A 7,642-nucleotide genomic window follows, 5' to 3' on the forward strand; every position below is an offset into this window, starting at 1 on the left:
TCCAATTTGATATACAATAATATGTCCTTAATCCATCTGCTATGTGAGGGTGGGGATGATTGTTTCCACTTGAGAAGAATCAATCTTCTCGCAAGCAGAGTCGTGAATGCCATAAAATCCTGCATGCTGTGGTTAAAGGTGGAACCGTCTGGTTGAACCCCGAATATGGCAGTGAGTGGGTTTGGGTCTATGGAGAAATCGAAAATCTCGCTAAATGACTTAAAAATTTCTTTCCAAAATGTTTCTAAAGCTGGGCAAGTCCAGAACATGTGAGCAAGAGTGCATGGGGAGAGGCTACATCTATTACAGGCCGGGTCTAGATTTGGAAATATCCTGGCCAGACTAGAATTCGTAATATGAAGCCGGTGTAGGGCTTTAAACTGAATCAGCCCGTGTCTAGCGCAAGGCGACGAGGAGTGAATCCGATCAATCATCTTAGTCCATTCAGTCTCTGAGATGCATAAGTTTAGATCCTGCTCCCAAGCTCTTCTCAGGTGGTCCAGCATCTGGGGATTTATAGAACTAATCATCGAATAAATAACAGATATCAGGCCTTTAGCAGTGGGGTCCAAATCGAGAAGCCTGTCGACTGGTGATAATGGGGGCGGATTTGGGAATGAACAGATCTTATTCTGTATAAAATGTCGAACTTGTAGGTATCGGAAGAAGTGGGTTTTAGGGAGATTAAACCTTTGGCTGAGTTGTTCAAAAGAGAGGAAAGTATTATTAGAGAATAAATCTCTCAGACGTCGTATTCCATTCCTATGCCACAACCGAAAAGCTGCATCAGTATTAGAGGGAAGGAAGGATACGTTAGACACGACGGGGGCTACGAGTGATGCCTCCTGCAGACCGAAGTGCTTCCTAAACTGAGACCAAATTTTTATTGAATGAAAGACGACAGGGTTGGAGCCGACTGCCCTAGCAGGCAGCGGAAGGGATGAGGAGGCGATAGAGATGAGGGAGTATGGGCTGCAGGATTCCTCATCCTGCACCCAGACTGGGGAACTGGCCTCTGCGGGGAGGCCAGTCCAGAAAAGTAGTTTCTGGATATTACTCGCCCAGTAATAAAAAAGGAAGTTTGGAAGGGCCATTCCTCCTAATTTTTTCGGCCTTTGTAGAAAGGCCTTCCTAATCCGATGGGTCTTGTTGCCCCAAATAAAAGAAAGGATTATCTTGTCCAGGTTATTGAAAAAGGATTTCTTGATAAAGATGGGAATATTAAGAAATAGATAGAGAAAACGGGGTAAGATGCTCATTTTAACCAGGTTAATCCTGCCCGCCAAAGACAGGGGCAAGGCTGACCACTTAGTCAGCTCCTCCCTACAGCGCTCCATCAGGCGGCCAAAATTGTGCTTGAAGAGCGCATTAAAGGAACGTGTGACCGTTATGCCTAAATATCTAAACTCAGTTTGTGCTTCTTTAAATGGAATTGCAGGAGTTGGGGGATTAGCATGTGACCCTATAGTAAAATATTCACTCTTAGAGAAGTTGAGTTTGTATCCGGAGATTTCACCAAAGGCCTTTAAAATAGACAGGATAGGCGGAACGGATGCCGAAGGGTTGGAGATATAGAGAAGCAAATCATCGGCATACAAAGAGACTTTATGTTCGATGTTATTACGGGAAATGCCGGTGAATTGTGGAGATTGACGTAGAGCCATGGCCAGTGGCTCTATAGCGATCACAAATAGAAGGGGTGAGAGCGGGCAGCCCTGTCGCGTGCCCCTATGCAACTGAAAGTAAGGAGAGTGAACGTTGTTGGTGGAAATGGAGGCCGTAGGAGAGGAGTAGAGCAATCTCACCCAGGACAGAAAGCTAGGGGAAAAACCGAATCGCTGCATTGTTGCGAAAAGATAGGGCCATTCGACCCGATCGAACGCCTTCTCAGCGTCCAGGGAAACTATCGCCTCCTGAGCATCCGACCGGGGCGACGTGTATATAACATCTAATAGGCGTCGTATATTATGATAGGAGTTACGTTTCTGGATAAAGCCGGATTGGTCGGGTGAGATTATAGATGGAAGCACAGTTTCTAATCGATGGGCAAGAGCTTTGGCAAGAATCTTGAAGTCTACGTTAAGGAGAGAGATAGGCCTGTAGGACTCGCAAAGAGTTGGGTCTTTATCTTTTTTGGCAAGTAGAGAGATCGAGGCTTGAGTTAATGACGTTGGGAGAAGGCCCTGGTTAAAAGATTCCGTGAACATGGCAAGAAGTAATGGGGATAATAATGCTGAGAACTTTTTATAAAATTCGATACAGAATCCATCTGGGCCGGGGGATTTCCCGCTTTGTATGGCCGCAATAGCCCCGGTAATTTCAGACAAAGTTATGAGGTTACTGAGCTTGGAGTTAGCTTGTTGATCGACAGTAGACAGGTTCAAACCGTCAAAAAAAGAATCAAGTAAAGTTGTACTGTTAGGACAGTCCGACGAATACAGGGCTTTATAAAAAGTTGAGAAGCAATTATTGATATCTATAGGGTTCGTCAGGGTGGCACCGGAGGGAGATTTAATTTGGGGTATCAATCTGGAAGCTACGAATTGACGAGCTTGCGAGGCCAGGAGCCTGCCGGCCTTCTCACCATGTTCATAGAATTTGTGGCGGTCTTTCAATAGTAACCGTTCCTCCTTTGAGGAGGAGATCAGGTCAAATTCTGCCTGAAGTCGCAACCTTTCCTTATACAAATCTGGGTCGGGGGACTGGGAATACTGTTTGTCAAGATTAAGAATAGCTTGCGTTAACTTATTAAGCTTACTTGCCTCCCGTTTTCTGTTATTGGATAAATAAGAAATAATCTGGCCTCTAATATATGCTTTGAGGGTCTCCCATAAAGTCGATCTAGAGATTTCGGGGGAATCATTAAACTCCAAGAAAGTCTTAATCTCAGAGGACAGAAATTTGCAGAAATCATCGTCTGCAAGTGAGAGCGGGTTAAGTCTCCAGGGAGAAAATGAAGGGGGTTGGTGAGGGATAAGCAATTCTAGTGAAACTGGAGCATGATCTGATATGACAATGCTCTCGTAGGAGCAGGCTTTAACTAAGGATAGGAGATGGTTATCTAGTAAAAAATAGTCAATGCGGCTAAAAGAATGGTGCACCGGGGAGAAAAAGGAAAATGCTTTGGCAGAGGGGAATAAAAATCTCCAGGGGTCAGAGAGGCCATATTGGTTACATAGTGAGCGAATAGTCGCTACTGACTTGGATAAGGGTATTGTTTTAGACGATGACCTGTCCAAGACCTGATCAAAAATGCAATTGAAGTCTCCGCCTATTATTAATGCATGGTTATCTATGTTTGGGATGGTAGAAAACAGATTCATGAAAAACTGGTTGTCGTCCCAGTTAGGTGCGTAGAGGTTTACCAAGGTTGTCGGTTTGGTGTAAAGATCACCTGACACAATGACAAAGCGGCCTCTGCTATCTGAATCAACCTTCTTGACAACAAACGGGATATTTTTGTGTATCAGAATGGCACAACCTCGACTTTTGGTGTTAAATTGTGAATGGAATGTCTGACCAACCCAGCTGCGCCGAACCTTGGGGACAAAAAAAAAAAAAAAAAAAAAAAAAAGGGGGGGGGGGGGCAAAGAAGGAATAAAGATAGAAGGGAAATAACTCAAACACATTAAAGAGTAATAGAAATGAGTTAAATAAGTTAAAGTACACAGTACGTCGTGAACTTACCCCCGCCCAAGCCCACCCACAACATCTCCCCATTGAGACGTCTAACCTTACCCTAGAACCTTCGTCACTTGGTCTACCTATAACTATACTGTCACAGTAAAACGTGACCTAACTTCGGCTCCAATTACATTAATCATAGAGCGAAAAAACAAAGAAAAAGCCAGAACAAGAAAGAAAGCCGAGCACGGAATGAACGGTGCAGAGACTAAAGCGAGGATGAGTCATATCTGCTTAATCCGGTGCTACAAAAATCACAGGGTAAAACAAGAACAGAAATTAATTCAGATGACTTGAGTAGGTAAACTGATGTGAGGTGAAATAGATACATAGATAAGTAAATAAGAGTGAAAAAAAAAAAAAAAATAAATAAATAAATAAATAAATAAATAAATAAATGAATGATTAAATAAACAAAACTTAGTCAATTAACTAATTAAAATATATATACATATTCACCAACAAGGGCATATACACATACATGCATACAAAAAAAAAAAAATAAATAAATAAATAAATAAACAAATAAATAAATGATTAAATAAACAAAACTTAGTCAATTAACTAATTAAAATATATATACATATTCACCAATAAGGGCATATACACATACATGCATACAAAAAAGGATAAATAAATAGGATAACAATAATAATAATCACAAACTAGTAATGGTGATAATAGTGAACCGTGACAGTGCATGTGATAATAACAATGATAGCAATAATTATACTGGTAAAGGTATCAATATTAACAATCGTAATCGTGGCACTGAACAGATAGCCCTGCTGAAATTGTCCCAGTCCGCGTCGCCATACCCATCAGGGCAAGCCTGATATTGAAAATATCACCAGATTCGGTGTAAACAGCAACGACCTCTATATCCTACTGTAAAAAAAAAAAAAAAAAAAAAAAAAAAAAAAAAATTATAGTCCAACAGAAAAAATTCAAATGGTAGAGGCGAGCGAGGGAAAACCACGGAGTGGCCGCCCCGAGCCGAAAGCAAACAATAGTCTCATTAGCTCGAACGCATTAACCTGTTAGTGCTACCCACAACTTAGTAACCAGGGGATTCACCGTACCAGAATGTGAAAGCGATGACGCAGCTCCGGTGAAGCATCCTCAGTCGCCCACATGATGCGGTATCTTCTGCTGAAGGAAAGTGGTGACTTCCTGGGGCGAATCGAAAATGTATCTTGTTCCGCTGTGAACGACTCGCAGGCGGGCAGGATGTAGCAGAGCAAACTCTATACCAGCCTCTCGCAGCTTACTTTTAACTGGAATGAATGCAGCCCTCCTTTTGGCCAACTCCGCACTGAAGTCCGGGTAAAAGTGGACCCTTGTTCCCCTGAAGGTTAACTGGCCCTTTTCCCTGGATAGACACAGAATAAGCTCCTTCGTCTGGAAGTGATGCAGCTGTACAATCATCGGACGCGGTGGTTGATTCTGCTTCGGTGGCGGAGCTAGTGAGCGATGAGCCCTGTCCACGACGGGGGCTTTGGCGAAGCTTCCATCCCCGAAAACCTCAAGCAAAAAGGATTCCAGAAACGTAGTAGGCCGAGGCCCCTCCGCACGCTCGGGGATTCCAATAACTCTGATGTTATTCCGTCTGGAGCGGTTCTCAAGGTCTTTCACCTTCGATTTCAGCTTTATGTTGTCCTGCGCCAGCTCGGAGCATAGCTTCTCCAGAGTAGCCACTCTGGAGTCCACGTCAGTAAGTGAGCCGCTGACTTCTTGTAGCTTTACCTCATGTGCATGTAATGTTGACTTGAGTGTTTTAAGCTCAGATAATATCTCGGCCCGCGATGTACGAACTTCGGAGCGGATCTCATTCAGTAGCTTTGCGATATCGGAAGGTTGTGATGTAGCTTCATTGCTCACGCCACTCGCGCCGTCTTCCATGCCACCGTGGCCATCTATGCTAGCAGTGCTAGCAGTAGCCTCCGGGCACAGGTTCGGCTCGGTTTTACGGAGTTTGTGCTTCGTCATGGTCGATGTTTGTCCGAGAATCCCTGTCCGTATTTTGGCACAAAGCGAAAGGTTTACTGTAGTGATGGGCTTATTAGTGAAAAAGAAGCAGTACGGATGAAACGTGTAAAACAATCACGGAGCGAAGGACTCGCGGACCACTCACGACGCCATCTTGCCGGAAGTCCGTCTCCGCGACGTGTGTTTTAACTCGCAGGTACTAATTTACTCGCTCATATCACGTACTCGCACGTGATGATCGCCTTGCGTGTGCTTTGTTTTCATGAGCACGGTCGGTTTTCAAGTGCTTTGAAAACTTTTGGAACTGAAAAAACGCTATACCTCGGTCTCCTGGTGACATTGTAATATATATCTGTGTGTCATCTGCATTGCTACGGTAACTAATTTTGTTTTTCTTTTGTTTTTCGTAGGTTGTGCCAGTGGGAGCATGTAGATGTTAAACAGAAGAGGCCCCAGTATGGAACCTTGGGGAACTCCACATGTAATTCTTGTCTGCTCAGATGTAAAGTTACCTATTGACTTAAAGTACTTGCGGCAGCAGTCACGATCCTCACTGGAAGGACCCGAAAGAAAGCGGTCTAATTCAAAGGACGTGACCATCTTGATTTCCGTCCAGAACAACAAACCTTATGCAAGTCTACACAATCACAAAATATCACAGGAATAATAAAAACTCCCGGACGAGCCCCCACTTTGTCACGTCCTTGTCTAGGGGTAAGAAGGGCGCAACAAACGGGTGTGGTAAAAGAGGTTTTATTGTTGTGAACAAAAATAACAATGGAACAGGTGGCAAACACAAACCAGTGTTGGGGTTAGCGAAACTGCTGAAAGAAATAAAACCCAGGCAATTATAACAAAGGAAAGTCCCACCAGACAAAACAAAAGAAACTGCAGGGAATTGAATCGGCGTCTTACTCACAATATCCATACAAAAGCAGCAGTTTCAATAAACTTAAAACAGGTTTTCTAAACCCAAAGCAATTTACACTATCCTATCCCAACACATGCTAACCTTATTCTAATAAACAGTCAGGTTTAACTCTGCTGAAACCACTCACTAAACTATACAATATTTGCCACCACTAGGCCACAGAATGCACACACAGTCACCAAGCCACCACTAAACCGACAAGCTGAGGGGGAAACAGTCTGAGCCAAACAGCTTCTCCCTCCTGAATGATCACAACCGCTGTCCTTTATGTCCTTTAAACATTACAGCAAGGTGCAGGAAAAAAATACAAGTGTATTAGAAAAACAAAGATTAAAAAAGATAAAATTTATTACATAAAAACAGAAAGAAAAAACTCAGATAAAGAAATAAAGTTAAGATTTCAGTGTAAAAGAACCAGCTGCAGATCTGGACTTCTAAATAAAAACTATTAAAATGCAGCAAAGAACAGGTGGGTCTTTAACTTGGATTTAAATAAATTGAGTGTTTCAGCTGATCGGAGTTTTCTGGGAGTTTGTTCCAGACATGTGGGGCATAGAAGCTGAATGCAGCTTCTCCATGTCTGGTTCTGAGTCTGGGAACTGATAAGAAACTGGAACCAGATGACCTGAGGGTTCTGGTAGGTTCATACATGGATCAAGAGGTCTCTGATGTATTTTGGTCCTAAACCATTCAGAGCTTTATAGACCAGCAGCAGAACTTTCAAGTCTATCCTCTGACGAACAGGCAGCCAGTGTAAAGACCTCAGAGCTGGACTGATGTGGTCCACTTTCTTGTTCTTAGTGAGGACTTGAGCAGCAGAGTTCTGAATCAGCTGCAGGTGTCTGATGTTTTAGGTAGAACCTGTAAAAACTGTTACATAAATCAAGCCGACTAAAGATGAAAGCTGGACTAGTTTTTCCAGGTCCTGCTGAGACATCAGATCTTTTACCCTTGATATATTCTTAAGGTGATAGTAGGCTGATTTTGTGATTTCCTTAATGTGTTCCTAAAAGTTAAGGTCTGAGTCCATCGGTACAC

This window comes from Melanotaenia boesemani, chromosome 8 (assembly GCF_017639745.1).
Source record: "Melanotaenia boesemani isolate fMelBoe1 chromosome 8, fMelBoe1.pri, whole genome shotgun sequence".
NCBI lineage: Eukaryota > Metazoa > Chordata > Actinopteri > Atheriniformes > Melanotaeniidae > Melanotaenia > Melanotaenia boesemani.